This window comes from Condylostylus longicornis, unplaced genomic scaffold (genome assembly GCF_029603195.1).
Source record: "Condylostylus longicornis isolate FDR11 unplaced genomic scaffold, ASM2960319v2 ptg000004l, whole genome shotgun sequence".
In the NCBI taxonomy this organism is placed as follows: domain Eukaryota; kingdom Metazoa; phylum Arthropoda; class Insecta; order Diptera; family Dolichopodidae; genus Condylostylus; species Condylostylus longicornis.
The window spans coordinates 23,690,794-23,713,499 of NW_026577973.1; positions in this window are offsets into that span (position 1 = coordinate 23,690,794).

Here is a 22,706-nt window from a genome sequence, read left to right on the forward strand (position 1 = left end):
AAAAAAATTAGTTTTTTTTTGCATCTGTCCTCTAGTAGAATCATTAGCAAAATACAAACGATACATTTTGTACGCACTCATTCTCAAATAATGTATACGAATTTTTCTACAAGGTGCTTCACACGCGATTTTGTAAGTAAATAGTGTTAAACTATGAATTTATGAATAAAAGCATGTTCTTCCGAAATGTTGTAAAATTATTTGAATGAAATTTTTGGAATTGCTTTGGATTGAGCAAGATTTTCTTAATTGTTGTTTTGAACGCGAAGTATATAAAAATTGAAATATCATGATTTTGTTCTAAGTCAATTACCAAATGAATGTCAAATGATAAGATTAATAAAATAGACTATAATAGTTTTTAAAGGAAACACTAATGTATGGATAAGAGTTCAAGGATTTTATTTTCGAATAGCTCTCAAAGTAGATAGCAGGGTATTAATTTGTTAGTGCGAATTCAAGCTTTTAATTTAGTTAAAGAAATGCTAGAATTTCATATAAAATATTTTCCGTCAACAGAATTTAATAAAACAATTTATTCAAGAATAAAAGAATCAAGCCGGAAGAATTACATAAAATGGCAGAGTGCTCTTACTTCTAAAAATTCTAGTATAATAGAATTGAAAATATGTAAATATTAAAATTCACCTGCGACAAATTTAAAACAAACGGAGGTGTAAACTGTTGTTAGTACCATCACCATTACTATTGGGATTATTATTACTGTTATTATGACCAAGGGAACTGTTACTAATTAGATTAGATGATGTCACAATCTGATTAATACCGTTACTATTAATAATATTTTGATGTATTTGAATTCGAATACCGCTATTACCATTTTTTCTGCTGGTGCTGTTACTGTTATTATATTATTATTATTTCATTGCTGTTTTTGTGGTTGTTGTTGCTGTTGGTTTGGCGTAATAACGCCGTGCTGGGAATGATGATTCTGTGATTGTGATGTGAATTTGAATTATAATGTTGTACAACAGTCGATATAAAGATTTCAATTCAAAAATGTCTGTTTCTCCATACAAAAATCATACAGGACATCCAAATGAGGTGACACTTTGTACAAATACAGGGTGATTCAGAGAGCTATATAACAACATATACCATTGGTTAGATGATCGAAAATAGGTGAAACTTTCGTTCCGGTCTGGATGCGAAATCTCTAGTGCTTCCAAATTCCAGGAATTTTAACGAATTTTCACGAAATTTTTACTTATCAAAGTTTTTTTGATTATTATTAAAGTTTTTTTGACCATTCTGAAAAAGAGAGGAACTTCAAACAAACAGTGTCAGAAAGGCTTAATACAGGACTGCTGAAGCTTTAATTTAAGTCCTCTAAAATTAAAAAATTTTTTATGTTACAGAAGATGTAGCAAAGAAACCATTTCTATGCCAAAATTTTAAAGGCACTTAAAGCTAAGAATTTTAGGCGTGTAATTATCAACTATCATTAGTTCATTAATTTTAATTAAAATTTTAATAAAATTAAATCGAAATTTAATCCAAACTTTTTAATTTAGAAACAAAAATTGAATTCAAAAAATTTTAAATTTTTGAAAAAAAAAAACTAGAATTTTGTATTAGGAAAAACAAAAAAAAATGTAGTAATCAAAAAATTTTTTCCGAAACTTTTCTTGGTAAAGAAAATTGATAGTTTTTTTGTTTTGCAAGTTTTTGTAAGAAATGGTACCTATATGGTTTGAAATTTTTAAATGCATTTTTCTCACATTTGGTGTAATTTAAAAATTTGTAAAAAATGTTTTCGAAATCTAGACACCATTTGGCAACTGAAGTTATTAAAATTATCCAGCTGAAACGGATTTTTAAAGGCATGTCATATAAATTTTGACACTTGTTCTAATAAAATTTGTTTTTTTTTCAATAGGAAAATTTAATTTTTTGCACAAAATGGAGTTTGTAAATGATATGGTATTTACATTATGAAGCTAATAAATATTAATAAATAATTTAATGGGAACATTAAAATTCAAGCATATTTCTACAAAAACTAAATTGGCATACGGTTGATGCAACTAAAGAGATGTTCCAGTAAAGCAATTAATTTAAAATATGCGATTGAATACAAATAGATTTGAAAGAAGAAAAACATAAGAAATTCATAGGAGAATTTGGTGCTTCCTTAGAGAAATTTGTAAAATTTTTGGATAAGGAATTCGTATTTTTCCAAATTTTTTGATAAATTGAATTTAATTTTAGTTTTATCAGCATCTGGTTTGATTTTAATAAATTTAATTTGATTTTAATTTATGGAAAAATTTTATTTTCCATAAAGTTCGAATGTTTGGTACATAAAATAAGAATTATTAAATATATTGTACATAAAATAAGAATTAAGCAGCATGTCTATTTTAAGCCCTTTACTAGGTCTTTCACAAATTTTTTGTTTGAAGTTCTTATCTTTTTCAGCACCGAAGTTATAATCAAAAAAACTTGGATAAGTAAAAATTTCGTAAAAATTCGTTAAAATCCCTGGAACTTGGAAACCCTTGAGATTTGACACTCAGTTCGAAAGAAAAGTTTTACCCATTCTTGATCTTCTAATCAACGGTATATGTGGTTGTATCACTCTGTATATACCAAATTTATTCAGACAATATCTATTTAAAATAAAAAATAAGAAAAAAAAAATATACTTTTTTTTTAATGGCTTCTGATAAATCACAAATTGTCCTTTTATACATCCTTATTATAATAATATTTAATTTTTGTTCATTTTTCTTTTCTTCTTATTTTTCGTATAAATGTATATAATTCAAAGGACATTTTCACTCATTTTTACATCTATCAATTTATAATGGCCTTTTAATGAAATATAAAACCGCTAATCAGTCACGCAGAAATATAAGAATAAAAAAAAACAAAAAGAGAAATTTTACCAACACTCTTTTCAATGAATTTTCAAAATGCGTGTTTGTGTGTGTACTTATATAGGAAAAACACATAAGTATAAAATATTAATTTTCTTGTCAAAAAATGATTCGATTTACTACCATTTTAAAGATAACAGTACAAAAAGATTACAAAAGAACAAGCACCCTTAATACAATATTTTGTACAAAAGTCTAAAAGAAAAATAATTTTAATAATAAGAATCAAGATGTACACTTAATAATTGTGTATGTGTGTGTGAGAACGTATGTGTAATACAAAAAGCAAGTGCATAAGTGTTTGAATTTTTATTGAAATTGTAAAAGTTGATTTTTGTACTCATTTTATGCTTCTTGAAAACCACAATTTTTTCTATTATTTAGAAAACTAGAATAAAAAAAATATTATTTAGAAAATAATAAGGATAATTGTCCTCTAACAATTGAAAATTTTCAAGATGTAAAAATTTAAAACTATTTAAGAGATCCTTCTTTATTATTCTGGTTTCTTTCATTCGACACACATACAATTATGATAAGTTATGAATTGCATGCTGACAACTTTTCAATATTTTTTAAGGTTTCCATAAAAGATTTTTGAAGAGGTTTTTTTTTAAAAATTGTTCTTTTATTATATATGTTTTGTTTATTTGTTTGCAATTCTTTAAGTGCTTTTTAAAAAAATTAAAATTTAACATCTTACCTAATGAACTTATATATTGGTTGCTCACTGTTGTTTATTTGTTTTTTAGTGTAACATATTGAATCTTAAATAGAAATTTAAAGATGTTTCAGAAATTCATGGATAAAAAAACTGTTTGGAAGTTTAATATTATGCAAAATTGAAAAAGAAAATGTTGGTTTATACTCTAGTGATCCGATCATATAAATATTATTAAGCACTTATAGAAATTAATTTCAGATTTGACTGAATAGGACTATGTTAATTTTAAATATTAGAATTTGCAGACTTTAAAAACAATTCTTGAAATATTAAACCGAAAACATTTGGGTAGCGAATTGAGAACACGATAATCTTAAATTTTATTTGACAAAATTTTAATTTGAAAAGTAAAATTACCTTTAATAAATTATCCGAATTTTTCGTCTTCCTCTTGTTATTTTACTTCAGTTTGAAAAAAATGTTAAAGAAAATTTATTCATATTTACTTTAAATTGTCTTATCAAACAGAACACAACAGTTTTAATGAGATGTTTTGATTAATGTACTCTAATAATTTTTTAGAACTTGCTTTTTGATTCAATACTATTTGAGTATAGGTATGCACATTATGAGTGTAGGAATAATTTCAACATAGATTTTATTCTAAGAACCGCATTTATTTGAATAATATTTTCTAAAATCACGAGTTTGAAGATAAAGGTTTACGGCCTATTTTAGGAGCAGAGTCGTTGAGTAGATACATATAATGTAAAATATTAAGGTACTATTTTTTCGTTCTTATATGCTCTCGACTCATGAAACTTCAAAGTAGGTTTTCCTGAATTATGTTCGATCTGTAACTTAAGTAGTTCAAAACAGATCGTGCGGTTAAATGGAACAAATTTAGAAATCGATCACCATAACAAAGGACATTTTGTGCTTCGCAAAATAACTATTTAGTTTAAAATTTAAGTTAATTTTTGGTTTCCCAAAATTTTTTTAATGAATGTAAGGGTTATGCCCAACGCTCAGGAACGGGGCACAACGAATTCCTACACGAGGTCGCGGTGCATTGTTACTCAAGTTTTACAAATATGCAAAAAATCTTTTTTAAAACAATGATTTAATTTAATGTTCTTTCATAAATTTTCTGAGTGTGTTGAATAATTTTGTATAATTAAAGAAAAGCAAATTAATTTTCTACAAACGTTTATTTTCAGCACTCTAGAAATTTGAAATTTTGTTGTACCAAACAATCATACGTATGTGTATGGCATCATGAATCCTTAGAAAACGGTAATAAAAGTCTTAATTTTTACACCTATCAAGAAAAAAAGGCAAAACAAAAAAAAACAACAAAATACTTAATTACATTTAAAAATCTTGTATTCATCAAATATTTACAATAAAATTAAATAACAATGAGGCTTGCTGTGAAATGGTGTTATTAAAATTATGACCCCCATAGAGGAAAAATAAAAATTTTTCTCAGAAAATATCAAAAGGTACTTGAAACTTGGCACGGGACTCGATTTTTTTGTTAACCATATTCATTGATTTTTATGAATAACTATTATATTTACAATATATTTACCTTCTAAAGGACCCATTCAAATATTTCGTTTTTGAATATTTCGGAAAGACAAAATAAAAAAAAACAAGATATGACAGACACCATGGAGTTTGTACAACATTCAACTTGTCTTTCAACAAAAAGAAAAACAAAAACAATTTCATGAGATGTCCTTGTGTTTCCTTCTTGTTATTCCTACATTAAATTTTTTTAAAGAAAACATCTGCAGAACACACAAAGGTACTATAACGAAAAGGTGATTTACTTAAACAGTTACATAATTAGAACTATAAGATTCGAGCAGATTACCCAATATGAATGTTGATTAAAGAATTTATCAGCAATTTTTGATGTGGCTAACCGATACTTATTTCTAGATACACGGGGTATTGAGAAACACCTATATATAAAAATGTATAATGTAAAAAAATAATTAAATATTTTATTTAAAACGACAATATGTGTTAATTTTAAAATACAATTGTTTTGTTAAAAAATTGATAACTGTACAACTTTGAACGGTCCATTATAAAAAGAGTCACTTTAAAAGAACAATTTTGAAAATTTGAAATATTTTCTAGTCACATAATTAAGTAATTCATCACAGAGCACTGTCATAATTTCTGACATTTTTTATTTTATTGAATATATGCGGCAAAGAGGTTTATAATATGGTGTCCAAATAATCTATGAACTATAAGGATACATACTATAAGGATCAAATATGAATTCAATATATAAATTCATCAATTGCACTATCAAATAAAAATGATCTTGAATACCAGAAGTTTCTATACAAAAACCGTTATTTTCTCACAATACCTCTCAATTATTACTAACCACATTTTTAATTAATGATTTTCCCACATCCTTAATTTTAATACAAAATTTCCAAGAAAGTCCTTTTTGTTAGTTTTATTGCGAGAAAATTTTTATAATCAAAATTTCAGCAGGAGGTTAATTTGTACTTTTTTTTTTGCCAAAAATTTCATTTGTTTTGATATTAGTGTGTAGTTATCTGAATATTTGCAGAATAAAGGAATAATTTAAGAATATAAAAATAATTTAGTGACCATTATAAAAATTTGACCATTATTGAATTTATATGATCCACTATTTTATAATTGATTGTGAAGTTTTGATATTGTCGTATATTTTTAACCGTATATGATCGTTATCTTATTAGAAATTTTAAATTGGAATCATGCCGAGAAAATATTAAAATTTGTTTTTCACAATATAAAGAAAAAATTATTGCTGTATAGATGTCGAAATAAGATTTTATAAAATTAACAATCATTTTATGGATATTATAAATTATATTCGCAATTAATGAATAATGGTTTTCAAACGATTGGCTAAAACTAAATTTTTTAATACCTACACAGATGCTAAAATTGTGCTTGTAAATAAATAAGTTACATTAAAAGTAAAGAAGATTTAAGTAAAAATGTATAATAACAAATTTCAATAAAATATTAAGCAGCTGCAGTAAAATTTACAATCGGAATAAGTTTCATTAAAACATTACAAGCTTTTATTTAATTTACTTAAGGTACTTTTAATTCAAAATTCAAATCTAGGTTCTAATTTTCACCCCAGAATTACACCACGTACATCTAAAATATAGAATTTTTAGAAATAGCAATCGAAGCAGTTTACAGAAGGATATTTCAAAACTGTGGCAAAAAACCTATCATTTTTATATTCTAGATTAATAAACGGTTTAATTAGCTATCTTTTGATATGAATTTTATAAGGCTGGGCTGCAGGATTTAAGAGATTTTATTTCAGACTTTGTCTAGAATATATTTTGCTGCATACTCAATTTCTGTGCTGAATTTTATAAACAACTTTTTTTTTACGATTTTACATGAACTTTTTGCCGCATGTGACAAAAATTTTGACGTTTACCACACTTTTGGCATTCACGGCGAAATCGATACAAAATATCTGGTGAATTAAGGCAAATTATAATATGTATAAACATAACAAGGAAAAATATGATTACACCGTTCGATAGAGTATAAAAAAGTAAGCAAACCTGCATTCAAAGATATTTTTTTGTATTGGATTTTACGCGGCACTCTAACTCTGAATCGAAGCAATCTGTAAAAGTAAAATTAAGAGTTGTTTTTATTAAAAACTCTAAAGATTCAAATAATTGGAATTAATTTCACATACATATAAGAAAATTGTAATTTAATTATATAAAAATAATTATAATTAAACTTTATTTTAGTTTGCTGTCAAAATTGAAAAGTGTTAGCTTTCCTTTTAATTCGGACTTATGAAAATGAAATGGGAGTCCAGAAACGTCATATAAAAATTTAATGCTTGTGAAGAAGAAAAAAAGCAATGCATGTCAGTCAGTTCCATTTGACCAGTCACAATAACTTGCTATTGCAGATTCTAAATGAAAACTTAGTGGAAAAATAGATGATAAAGTCACAGGTTGGTGATAGTTTTTATTAACATTTGTTAAGGCAAAATTCATTTTCAGTTACTTATTGAATGATATAAAAGTTCTGCCGTTTCACATTTTTTGAATTTTTAAATTTCTCTCAAAAAAAAAATAACCATAATTGTTCTATGTACGTGCAATATCATAAAAAGAATTTCAGTTCACAAAGCATTCATAATGATGTTAATGCACATTAGGGCTCTTAAGTACCATTAATTCATTTATTAATAATTGCATACTTTGAGTGCACCAATTTTTGAAAAAATTAATTTTGAAAGTATGTATTAATTAAAAAATTAAAATTTTAATTGGAAACCATTGGCCATAATTATTTTTCTAAAAACTGGAGGCGTTTATGTTTTTTCTGCTATCAAGTAAATTCATTTAAAATAAATATTCTTTGTGAATTTTATACATGATTTTATGATGTACTGGTATATTGGCCATATTGGCAACTAAGAGCCAGAATGTAATTACGATTTTAAGAAAAAATAAAATCATGTCACTTTAGTGACCAAATCAAAATTTATATTTTATTAGAATTTCCAAAAATCATTTTACTCTTTCATCATTTTCTAAATTTTGGACATTATAAAAATAATAAAGCCACAAAAAATTTTCAAATTTATAGACCATTGATTCTTACATTCTATTGTTGCCAAAATAGGGCCATTGCAAATTTTATTATAAAAATTATCATGTGTTCATTATTCAACCATTATTTTGCAAACTTTGTATAATACTAATATTCTCGATTTTGAGTTATGCATACCCAAATACACATGCAAACATATGAGACCATAATGATGGTCAAATTTTATAAAAGGATAATTTTGATAAATCTACATTTTGAGATCTACACACAACAGGAAAAAAATAAAAATTATAAAAATAAAAAATAAATTATCGAATTGAATGAAGCCCGGTAGCGCATAAATAGCATAGTTTTCAGATTTATAAATTAAGTAGCATATAATATAAAAATAATAATAAGGTATCTGGAATTTTGATCGGAAACAAAATCTTTACAAAATGAAAAAAAAAAAAAACAAAAAAATATAAAAAACGACAAGGTAAACAAACAAAAACACCTCGTTAGCAGAGGATTAAATTGATTAAAATTTTGTGATAAGAGCGCCAAAAACGAAATATTTCAGTCCTTTTTTTTAATCTTCTATAATTTCATTTGTTTTTCTTCTTTGTTTTTGTGTTTTCTTTTTTCTTTAAACATTTTCCTTGAATTATGATGTAATTATTTATACTTTTAATAATAAAGGTATATTCACGTATGTGAGTCATAATACACGAGGATGCTTATGTTAGTTAAAGGAATTTTTTAACTTTGAAGGAGTTCAAAAGTTATTTTGAAATAATTAGGCGAAATTCTACATTTGGTTCAAATATTTTACAATTTTAAAGTTTTCTTCGTTCTTTAGGCTGCCTTTTGGAAGTCGAATTTACTTTTTGCTATAGAAATTAGGATATGCATTTAAGTTTATATGAATAATTGGAAACTATTTTAAATAGGTATTAAAGTTGGTAGTTGGTTGCTTGATGTGGCTGATGCGGGACGGTTTTTTAGCTAGAATTCAATTCGCATATACATATACCGTTTCCCTTCTTTTTTTTTTTTTTTCCTTATTCACTCCTAGAAGAAGCATAGGGCTAGTGCATGATTTCTCATGCACTAGTTTCATAGCGTCATAGAGTTTTAACTAGGTAGATGACTAGCCTGCCGTAGTTTTATTTATATTAATTATTTGAGGTTATTAATATTTACTGTTTATTTTTCTTAGTTTTTTAATATCGAATATTACGAATATTTGAAAATTACTTGTATAATATTTATTAGTATTGTATATTAAGTTATAATAATATTGAATATAATGTTTATAGTGACCTGATCGGGGTTTGAACCCGAGACCCTTCGGTTAAAGGACCGGTGCCATAACCACTGCACCAATGGTTAGCTTCCCTTCTATTGCTCCGTAAATTCCGAAGTCGTCATCGAATGTGCAATTACATGTCACCTATCTAAGTCATATGGTTCTTTTGAGGAATCTATCTAAGTCTGTCTATTAAAATAAGCATTTGACTTAATTATGAACCCTTAATCAATTGTGTTATTTCATTAATTGGACTATTTTACTTCGAAATCTAATTAATTCGGCAGTATAATCAATACTGCCGTCTTCAAAATCAAATAAAACCCAATGTGCTTGTTAATTGCAGTTGTTTTAGGTTTGTTGTTTATTTGATAATTTAAAAAAGGCGTCGTGAACAGTCTTCGCTTAAAATATTTACTTAAAAACTTTGCTTCTTTATTTTAATCTAAAATTTAGTGAAAGCGTTTTTAAACCCTAATATTTCTCGAAAAGTGTCGAAATCGCCTAACATTTTAAATTCTAAGTGAATATTGAAGATACCTTGTTTATTAACTTCAATTACTCGAAATTTAAATTTATTATTATTATTATTATATAAAAAGAAAATTTTTCCTTATTTAACATTATTATAATAATAAAAATTGAAATAATAGCAAACAAATTCAATTATATTTTCATAATAAATGAGCATATAAAAGTATAAGAAAGACCAAGCAGGGGAGTCTTATTAATTTTTCATTATTCAATTCAAATGTATGTATGTGTGTATATAAAAAATAATAATATGCGGGGTACATGCCATATTTTCATAATATAAATAGGAAAAATATAACTCCTGTTATATTTCATTTGTACATATATATTTGTAAATGATTTTGATCAAAAGAAGTTAAAAATATAACAAAACTTTTAAATTATTATAAAAACTATTAAAATTATAAATTTCTTTTTTTGTGAAAAAAAAAGATTTGTAAATTTTGATAGTAAAATTTTCCCAATTTCCATTTTCTATATTAATTTCAAAGTAATAAAAAAATATTATTTAGGAAAAATTAATTCTTAATTCAAATATGGTTTATAACACAGATAAAACAAAGAAATATGTTCAAGCACATTTAAAATAAGTAAATGGAAATTTAAATGACACTTTTACATTTATACAGTCGAATCCGGTTAAACAAAATTACAAAATTTCATATTTTTCGTTTTTTATATCCGGCGTTTTTTCTGCTACTGTACGTTTAACTTGACAGAAGTTTCAAAGAGACTAAAGAGAAAGAGACAAAGACAACTGAAATTTTGAAGAGGTGACTTTATTTAAGGATATTTAAATATAATTTATGACAACTGTAATGGCAAAATTAGGTTTAGATGAAATTAAAAATAATGTATTTATTCTAAAATTTCTTTTTTGTTTGCAAAGGGTTTCGATAGTATACTCGGTGTGTTTATAAGCCAGTCAACTACGAACAAAAAAATAAAAAAAAAAAAATCAATTTTGTTTTGCCGGTGAACGAGTTTTGTTTCAATACGAGTTGCTTCTATACGGTTTAGACTGTTAAAAAACATGAAAATGTTAAAAAAAATTTTAAAAATTTCATAAAATTTTCGTATTTGAGTTTTGTTAGTAAGCATTTAAGTTTTCGTCACGTCTTGCCTTAGAACATTGCTCAATAATTATTCGCATTTAACAGCGTTATTACTAGAAACTTTATATTTAATTTCATATCCTAAACTTATTTTGCACTCATTAATGTAACAAGTAAAATATGTATTAACCCCACAATTTCTGTACGAAAACACAAATTAAAATTAATCGTTAAAAATCTCAATTTTTAAAAAATAAAGCTTTAACTAGCATTCCAGAAAGCCAGTTGAAATATATAGAGAATTTGTATGAATTGTATGTAGTCCTTACTAGCTCAAGTCTTATGTATATAAGAAGTATACTGCAATAGAAGTAATATAAAGTTGGGTCAAACCAATGGTTTGTATTGTAGCACTTTTCCCTTCAACAAGTGAAAATTCTGCATTTAATTACAGTCTATGTACACCTATCACACTATTAAAATTATTTTCATTCATATACAAAACTATTTATAGGATTGCATATATTTACGATGATGCATATATGCAGTCTTTGAAATAAAGCAAAAATTAATATAAAGTGGGGATAACATAATACTCGATTTAAAGGTTAATTGTGTGAGTTAAGAAAAATAATTATATTTTTTAATGTCATGGAATTTACCGTTAGCTTTTTGCGCTTATAGAAATTTGAAAAAGCTTGCGGTTTCGGAAATATAAGGTGTCAAAAATTCAAATTTTACAAATTTCAAGAGGTGATAACTTGAGAGAGGGTGAAGATGGAAAAAAATATTCTTCTGACGAAATGAGCTATTGATTAATGTCTAAAACCCCCTTAAATTTCGAGCTTCTACAGGCTGGGATCTAAAAGAAAAACGACATCAAAAATTTGGAAAAAAAGGACTTTAGATAACGGTAAATTTGAACGGCCATTTTGTTTTTCTAAAATTTAAATATAGTATACCGCGCCAGGGGAAGCAAGCCGCTGCATTTATGCGTTTGCGAAATTTCAAAAATGCTTATGGTTTCATTGCAACAAATAGTTAAAAAAGGCCATTTTTAGGGTTTTGGGGGGGTATAACTTCTAGAGTTCTAGAGTTTGGACGGACGGACTGACGAACGGACAAACGGATGGACAGAGTGAAACTAACAAGCACTTTTTTTCAAAAAATTTTTGGAAAAGTGCTAAAAAGTAATACAATAAAACAAAAGCAATAAAAACGCCTATATGCAAAACATGTAAAAACCAAAAAAATTTTAAAACAAACAATAGGCAGAGTTTGTCAAATTAAGAATTAAATATTTGCTAATTCTATTACCTACCGGAAGGCACTTTCTTTATCCAATTTAACTCATTACCTATATGTATTTTTCAACAATGTCCTTAATAATTCTGAATTTTTTATCTTTATGGTACATTGTACAACTATATCCTATAATAAGGTAGTTTAAAACTTTAAAATTTTCTCAGCAAACACAAAATAAAAAAGACAATCAATTTGATATTTTTTTTCAGACGGAATGCATATGCACTAAAATGTGAGGATTATGATTATTTTTCAAAACTTTTACATGCACACACACAAGTATTAACATTTCCATATACAAATATATTCATATTATTAGCGTGTATGTAAATTTAAATAAATTTATCAGATCATAAAACACAATGTCAGTTGAAAAGAAGTACGGGTTCGGATTTTATTTTTCATCATTTAATTTCTTTTTTTTTTTTTTGTTATTGCAATGGTGAATTACCAAAGTTTTATTATAATTGAATATTGTTTGAAGTAAAATAAAATTTTCTTTTTCAAAATTATCTTTATTATTATTCTCTTTTATTATTTTTATTTATTTATTAAAGAAAATGTTTCCAATTTTTCTTACAAATATGGAAAACAAATGAGTAAGTAAATAAGTCTTCTTTGAAGATGAAATCTTATTATGTATACGAGTACCTTGTAGTTTTAGGAGACGATTTAAATTAACGATTTCTTTTCAAATGATAATGATAATGACAGTTGCATTGAGATAAGGCTAAAATAAGTGCACTTATTGAAAATGGTATTGTTTTTAATAAAGTAAAAAGCGAAATTTATAATTTAAATTATTTTTGTTTCACATGTTTACAACTTTACCAAATTAAAGTACATATTGAGAATTTTTTACTATTTTTAATAATGCCTGATACACATTATAATCTTATTTTGTTAACAGTACATTAAAGGACAATAATCTTGTTTTAAAAGCTGAGCTGCATTTTTGTTTAAAAATGCATATATGTACATTTAAAAGGAAAACCCCATCAGATATGGATTCAGCGTAAACCTAAATTTTCAAATTAACCTGTTAGAAACGTCCTTTTTCTACGTCGTTATTATATTATGGTGAAAATTCTACCAAAAATCTACAATTTACAATCTGTTAAGCATAGTTACTGGTAAAATGCTGAAACTTTAGTGGAATCCAAACTTTCTGAATATTTTGTAATTGATGATATTGTAGATTTTATAGGAGAAGTAAGCAATAAAATAATACGAGTACCAAGCAGTTCATTTAGCTATTTTGCAAAAGAATATAATGAACCTTCCTGTATCTTCAAACTGGAAACTTATTGAAAAAAATTTCTATTTCTGAGGAGCATATAAACAAACATAAACCTTTTTTTGAATATTAAATAAACTACATATTACTATTTGAAATATTTAAAAAATATTTCCATTTGTGTATATTTACATTTGAGAGATATTAATAACAATGGTATTACTTCCAAGGACGAGGAACTAAAATATCTAATATCCAATGGGTTAACTTGTAGATTGTTGAAAAGAGATGTAAGTAAAGAAATTCACCCCATCCGACTACCGCAACCAACTAAAGCTTATTGTAGCTCTCCCATATCCCACTTAAATTACCCCGGTTCTATGTGTAAATCCTCGGAGATATCCCTCAGGAAGCTGGACGTGAGCTCCTAACATTGAGAAAATCCCGCAAAAACCATCTACACCTCTTGACATCTAGAGCAGTATAATGAGCACATCTATGTATAACCGTCTTCTCGTCGTCGTAGCAAAATCTAAACAAAAGGGAGCCCGAATGAATTTAGCTTCAAAACAGCTTTGCTGTATTCTGAAACTTGTAGATTTTTTTACTGCTGCCAAAAGACATATTTCTCTGTATAATAAAATACGATAAAAATCGTTGTATTCAAAGTAGTGTTTAATATGCTTTTACTGAACTCCTATAATCTTCTTTATTGAATAAACAAAAAATATTTAAAACAAGTAAAAACGTTTCAGTCGGTATAAACCGATTGAATTATACCCTGCACCTTTCGTTATTGTGTAGCAATTACTCGAACCCGTGAAGTCATTCTATAGAAACTTCACGGATATGTCTGACCTATAATTGGACATCCGACTACCAAGTTTCATGAATCTGACTTTATAATTTTTCCAAATATTTAAAATTAGCTTTTGGAGTTGTATGGCAAGTACCTGAACCTGTCAAGCATTTCCATCAAAACTTCATATATCTGATCTACAATCGGACACACAACTGCCAAGTTTCATGAATCTGACTTTATTATTTTTCCAAATATTAAGAATAAGCTTTTAGGCTTGTATGGGATCTACTCGGACCTGTCAAGCAATTCCACCAAAACTTCAGAAATATATCTGACCTATAACTCGACATACAACTGCCAAGTTTGATGAATCTGAGTTTATTATTTTTCCAAATATTTAAAATAAGCTTTTGGAGTTGTATGGCAAGTACCCGAACCTATCAAGCAATTCCACTAAAACTTCACAAATATATCTGATCTATAATCGGACACACAACTGCCAAGTTTCATGAATCTGACTTCATTATTTTTCCAAATATTAAGAATAAGCTTTTAGACTTGTATGGGAGCTACTCGAACCTGCCAAGCAATCCCACCAAAACTTTAGAAATATGTCTGACCTATAATTGGACATACAACTGCTAAGTTTCATGGATCTGACTTTATTATTTTTCCAAATATTTAAAATAAGCTTTTGGAGTTGTATGGCAAGTACCCGAACTTGTCAAGCAATTCCACTAAAACTTCACAAATATATCTGATCTACAATCGGACACACAACTGCCAAGTTTCATGGATCTGACTTTATTATTTTTCCAAATATTTAAAATTAGCTTCTGGAGTTGTATGGCAGGCACCCGAACCTGTCAAGCAATTCTTCTAAAACTTCAGAAATATATTAAACCTATAATTGGACACATGACTGCCAAGTTTCATGAATCTGACTTTATTATTTTGCCGAATATAAAAAATTTGCTGTTGGAGTTGTATGGCAGACACCCGAACCGGTGCAGCTATCCCATTATAATTTTTAGAGCATGTGTAGAATATAATTGGACACATGTATACAAAATTTTATATTTATAGCTTTATTAGTTTTCGAAATATTTAAAATAAACTCTTGGAGTTGTATGGCAGCTACCCGAACCCGTTGTCCGAATTAGTCCAATTACAATAGGGTTCGTCCTTGGCACAAAAGAAAAAACTTGTGAAAGTTTGGTGTCGATAGCATTATTCGTTTTTGAGTTATCGTGCGATCGGACGGACGGACATGTCTAAATCGATGCAGAATTTTACGCTGAGCAAGAATATATATATATGTCCATACCGCAGATGACTCCTTCAAGTAGTAACAAACTCCATACCAAAGTTAATATACCCTTCACGAAGTGCAGGGTATAAAAATTATATAGATGCGTAATTATTATTCCATTAAGAAATCTAAAATTTTTAATTTTATAAAAGGCTATATAGGAAAATTTAAGGAATAAAAATAATCATCTTATAGCTATCAATAATATTTTTTATGAATAATTTGAAAACAAAAAGAAGATTCGGTCAATGCTCCTTCTGATAATTTTAATTTATCTGGCACGGTTCTCCCCAAGTTCAAACCTTTTATTTAATTAGAAATATTTTTCTATAAATATAATTTTGATAAAAATTAATAAATTGTGACTTACAGAAATCAAAGACTGATTTTAAAAATTATTTTAATTAATTTTGACATTTTTAGTATATTTTTAATTTTCGATTAGTTCCAGATTTAATTTATTATTTTTTCGATTCATAAATATAATTTAAAAAAAAAATTATATTATCGTTCTTTTAAAAAAATATTCATAATATTTTTCTATTACAACTTTGTAAATGACCTCCAAATATTTAATAATATTAAATTGTTCCTTATTATTTTCAATTTTCATTAACATTTCCAGTAATTAAATATTATTTGGTCGGGTCTGTTGATTTCTCTTATCAAAAAAGCAAAAATTTAAAATAATTGAAATATTTTACATGAGAATCCTTTTCTTGCGTGGTATGTGCATAACAGGAATTTTTTTTATACTTTTCACATAAAAGAGTCTAGTTTCGATTTTCTCGATTATAAAATGGAATTGTGTATGAAATGAATCCAATCGGGCTGACTTAAATTTAAAATTTTTTTGATGCTTTAAAATCTATCGAGCATAATATCTACTTAAATATCGAGCTTCACGTGCTTAAAATTTTTCATACTTAACTAATTTTTCATACTTTCTCATACTCTTTTGTTTTCGTGTTATTTAAAAAAACTCCAATTGAGCTCCAGTGGGTCTCTGTAGGAGTTTCGAATAAATTAACCAACCGAGAAAGTTACGTGATTCAAGTTTTTAATTTTATTCAAAAAAAAATAAACGTTCTGATTAGCTGAAGAAATACTTGAATATTACCAGCTGCTGAACTGATGTTAATGCTATCAGCTGACAATTTTATTATTATTATTATTATTTTTGTCTTATCATATGTATAAATAAAATATTTTTAACCTTTTTAAACTTTAAATTAACACCAATTTATATTAATTGCCTTTTTTATCAATTTTATTTAATAAAAATAGCTTATTTGTTGCAATATTGTTTAAATTAAATTATTTAAATGGTGTTTAATGGATTTGCCTTGAAAATATAATTAGAGATTACGTACTCAAAGCAGCTATACACGGTATAGCTGCTGCTGTCGTAAGCATTCTGGTTAAATAGAAATTATTTAACTGTAAAATAACACTGATAACTATTTGACTATTTGGGAGCATTATATAGTTTTTTGGTTTTGTTCTTGTATAGTTTTTCTATAGTTTAACTGATAAGAATTTTGAATTTTAATTGATAATGCCAGATAATTTCAAATTTTTTCTACTTAATATGTAAGATTATTTATTACTCATAACTAAGATTAAACAATATTTTTTTCACATTTCTAATTTTGTCACTGAATTTTGACTCAGGGAAATGGAATTTAATTTAAAAATTCTAAAAGATTTTTTTTAAATACAATGAAGTGGCAGCATAAAACAATGAATTATAAATTTATTTTTAATTTATTGTCATTATTATAGTGCTTAGATGGTCATTAATATTTTCTAACGACCTGAGTTAGTTATTAATTTGACATTATCTAAAATGCTACTATTTTGATTGACTGGTATGCCATTTAAATAACAGAATCGATGATCTCACAACGAATTGAATAGTCATATTTTGAGTTTAATAGATTTAGTAATTGAACTTAGGCATAAAAGATATTAAAAACTTAAGAACATTTAAATCTATATCAAATGTAAGAACATTTGAAATGAAATGAACTTTCATACTTGTGTGTGTAACCATGTATGAAGTACTCAATAACTACATTTGTGTATGCTGCACTCAAACAATGGAATTGCATTAACAATGCGTAACTGCCCAACTTATTAGCTTGTAATTATTACAAACTTGTGTTTTATGAGGTAGTAAACTTTAAATTATCATTAAAAAAATTTTTTGCTCGAGAAATTTAAAGATCAACAGTAAACTTTCCTCTCATCTATTTTATACCGGTTAACACGAAATTAAACATTTAATCGACACTATTTTTGCCATACAGGAATTTATTGAATTCTTTGTATAATGTCTTTGTTTTTCACTTTTTCAAATTATAAAATTGCGATTAATCAATGTCTTAGAAAACATCAGTTCCAAAAACAAAATTAATATTTTTCCTTTTCCTTAAACAACATTTTTGTAATTTGGTTTCCTAAATGATTTCAATTAAAATTCATTAATTATTTTTCTTTTAAAAGAAAAAAAAAATGTAATTCTCTCAAACATTAAATTTCTAATTCCTGCATAAGATACGGCAGGTTTCTTGAATATCTTAAAAACTACACTTAATCATATTTTGACAAATCATTAACTCCTACATCCTTCTTCCGAAAAATTTTTATTATGTTTTGTTAAAATAGAATAGAAACTTGAAAAGTGATCTAAGTTAATTTTTAAAAAGCGTGAAATCTATAAAAACTACTTTTTATCCTCGGTTTAAGGATATTAAAGTAGGTGTAATTTGATATTAAAACTAATGTTTTAAACACTTCGAACAAAATAAAATTTTAAACCGACAATTGAAGAAAAAAAAAATAAAAATAAGCAACTTTCTTGGTTTTAGTTTACATGAAATTCGGGAAAAAAAAGAGACCGCTGTCAACTGAAAACATGTGTTTTGACCACAAAATAAATCATCAATAATATTTTCCTTTTTTTTTTAATGTAGGTACACATTTTTCTAAAATTTTAATCTAATTTTTGACAGGATCATTAAGTGAAAATTGGAAATTTACATGAAATGAGAATAAAAAAATTACAATTCCTTTGAGGTTTCGATTTTTAAAAATTAAAGAATTGAATTTTTCCATAAACACAAGGCTTGATTCGTGCTGATTTTAAATTACTGAAATGAAGTAAGAGTTAAGTATATTTCTTTTATTTTAGCGATATAGAGCATTTAAAAAATTTTTAAATGATAGATACTTTTCTTACAAATTCATTCTTTATAATTTCAAATCCGTCATTCAAACATGTTCGTTATGATACGTTGGACACAATACTGGAAAAGTTAATATTGGAAAACTATTCAATTTATAAAAATATGAAATGATTTTTATCTTAATTCTCATTTCTTAGTACAAGCTATTTTATAATGCTAATTAGCATAACTATTCTTTCAAATGTTTATTAAAAAGTTGTATGAAAATACTATGGAAAAGATTGCTAATACTTAAAAGAAACGTCCGGTTTTAAGTAAGTCAAATTAATTATATCTCATAATCTTTAGAATTACATAGTAAATAAAGTGAATCCTCAATTATTTTTCTTTTGTAGTTCCCATGGAATAATACGTCAAATCCACTTGTCATTCAGTATTGTACAAACATACTTGAATTTTAATTTATAGTGTAAAATTTGTGATTACTCTTATTTACTTATGAAATCTAACTTAGTTATTTGAAACTGGACGATATTATGTAAACAATGTGCTCTCGCACGTAAAACTTTATAATAGTATTACATAATATTTAAGTGTATTTAATATAGTTAAATAATACAGAGTAGTGTACCTCTATCAAAAAAACATTATACTGTTGTGGTCTAAATAGTTGTAAGCAGTCACCTCAATTATTGTTAAAGAAATATGAATATTATTGTTGCTATAACAGCTTTAATTGTAATTTCTCTTCTCTTCTCTTGAGTACAGGTTTAGATTTAGTTATTGGTTAAAAAATCATTTTAGAGGTAATTTTTATATTATTTGACTAAATATTTAAATTGATAAGTAATAGAATAAAATTATAATTGTTTTTTTGCAACAATTTATTAAATTAAAAAGGTTATCATCAAATATTTTCACTTGAAATGTACGTATATAACACATTGTAATTAAAAAATTAATTTCTGTTATCATTTTAAAAAATTTTTATAACGTTATACAAAAACGAAAACGCAATATTGTGAGGTCTTATAAATTAAAATATTAAACTATGTTTATGATTATTTCATTTTCAAATTCTAGGTAGTTTTAACCAAGTATCGCTACACAATATTGTGGTTTATCCTTATTTTTATTTTATCCCTTTCTAAATTATCAAATGAGATTTGTAAATTTTGTTTAAAAGTGTTTTGCAAATGATGCTTAACAAAATTTGATCCTCCTCTACCAGACGGTAATGTAATACTTATGGCGCCAATTTTTAAAACTTCTGAAGATCCTTTTTAGACAAGAATAATTTCACAAACATAAAATATATTGCTAAAGATTTTTCGGTTTTAAATTGTGTTAAAAATTTACCTCTATTACGATTAACAGAGCAGCTACATATATGTGTCATACAAGTAACCAAATCAAGATCAATTCATTATTTATTATTCCTTTCCTTGAACTGTATATATAACTGTATATTAAAAATATAAATATAAGATAAAAAAAATACTGAAAACATTTAGGAAAAAAAGGATGTTTTCAGTTTAAGCGCCCTTAATTCTTATACATATACATACATATATGGAGTTTCCGAAAACACATTATCATTACGAGTATATGAAATGTTCGGTTTATATACGCGTTCATTTATAATTAAGGCGAATCGAAAATTTGATATTATAAATATAAAAATTTAGAATAGAAACAAAATATTTCTTTTTTCCACTTTTTAATTGTTTCAGTTTTAATTTAATTTTATGGTCATTTTAGATAATGATGTCAATTTATTATTCTATTAATTTCTAAGAATTCTATATATTCTTGCTACTTTATATAAGCAAATCCAAAAAACAAAATTTCTGTGAAGTGAAATGATTTATTATTTTCGATTATAGATCTCAAATTCGGTTTATTGTTACAAAAGAAATATTGCGATGCATAATATGTACAATAGGTTTCTTATTAAGATTTATTTAAAATAGAATAAAAATTAAGTATTTGAATTTTATTGAAAGAATAATATTATAATAATCTGTATTTATGATAATAATGAATTATGAGTGAATCACTGTACTAATTGTTAAAATATTTTTTATGATAGTGAAAAATATTTTAAAATGATGTCAGCTTAATAAAAATCACTTAAAAATATTCACTATAATTGAATGAGTATATTTTAATTTTGTTGTAAATATAGATAAACTAGATAGTGTTGGGGCAAACCTATGGTTTGTAAAGTAGCACTTTTCCCTTCAACAAGTGAATTTGTGGATTATTCGCGCAAATTAAGAAAAAAAAATATATTTTTTTATCGCACGCCTGAACTCTCACTTATCGTTTTTGCCTGAACTTTTCGACATTTAATCAAATTTGGAAAAGTTTACTGTTTCGGTAATATAAAAAAATTTTTAGTATATTTTTTCTTTTACCTGGAAACTCGGTGTAATTTGATAGGGTTTTTATATAATATTAACATTTTTCTGTAGAAGACAACCTTTTACTTTTATATTTCTTTGGTGAATCTAATATTTACCAAAGTCTTTTAATAGTATGAAGAACTATCTTTTCTTAACAAAGCATTAACTTTCTTTTTTGAATAAAATTTTAATAAAAAAGTCGTTTCAGCATCAATTTTTAATTTCTAGATTTGTATAGCCAGACTGTATGAGGATTTATTGTGCAACTCAGTCGTTGAAAAAAGGGCATGCACCTATAACTCACGTTCGAAATTTATTCTTCTAGTGAGCTGTAACACCTTGTGACGCTCGAAAAAACTTTATCATCAAATTAATCTATAATATTTGTTTAATTGTCAATTCAAACGAAGATATTTGTAGGTCACGTTTTATTGTTTTAAGTTTAATTTACTGAAAAATTATAATTGCTGACGCTTAAACATTTTTTATTAAATTTTTAAGTTTATATTCCTTAATAATCTATTTTTATTAATTAGGAAATTAACAAGATAAGCAAACAGAAAGATTACTAAACCAACTTTTTTTTATATTATGGAAATTTTGATTTTTTGTTTAATTGCTTTCTAATGATAATCTAAAACACTTCTTATCCTTCCAGTTTTCAAAATTTCCTTTAACATTTGGATGGTTCATATTATTAACAATCTTATTTCTGATATTTGCCTTGTTTTGATTCTTGTTAGTATTTTAAATGCATATATCATCAATTTTCTTTAACTTATAAATTGTACGCAATATTTTTAAAGCTTTATTATTTTAATCATCATAAAAAATAATGACGTAAATCCATCAATTTGTGTAAAATTTGATCGACCAAGAAAACAGAACAAGCCAAATTATCCTCATTTTCATATTAAGTTGTTAAGAACTACGAAAAAAAAAAAATTTGCACAACAACCAATTTATTATTAGCAACAAAAACAAAAAAATGAAAAGTGTTGAAAATATTTGCACTTTAACAACATAATGATCGGGTAATCTTTAAAATTTAGCATTCAAGTTAATACTGTTCCAGTAACTAAGATACAAAAAAACGGAGATGATGAAAAATTACTGAAAATAAGAAATAATAATGATTAAGACATCGAACGGGAAAATATGCGCGCGTGTATATAAACATTAATGTAACGATTCATCATAATAATTTTCCTAAAGAATACCATTGTTAATAAAATATCCCCCCCCCCTTTCATCCTCACATTTAAATGGAATTGACCCATGATATGCTTGGAGAGTTACCAAAGCCAATGAAAAGTACAAGAAATCTCCGTAAAATAATAACAGGCATTTTATAGAGAAGATTTGAAAATAA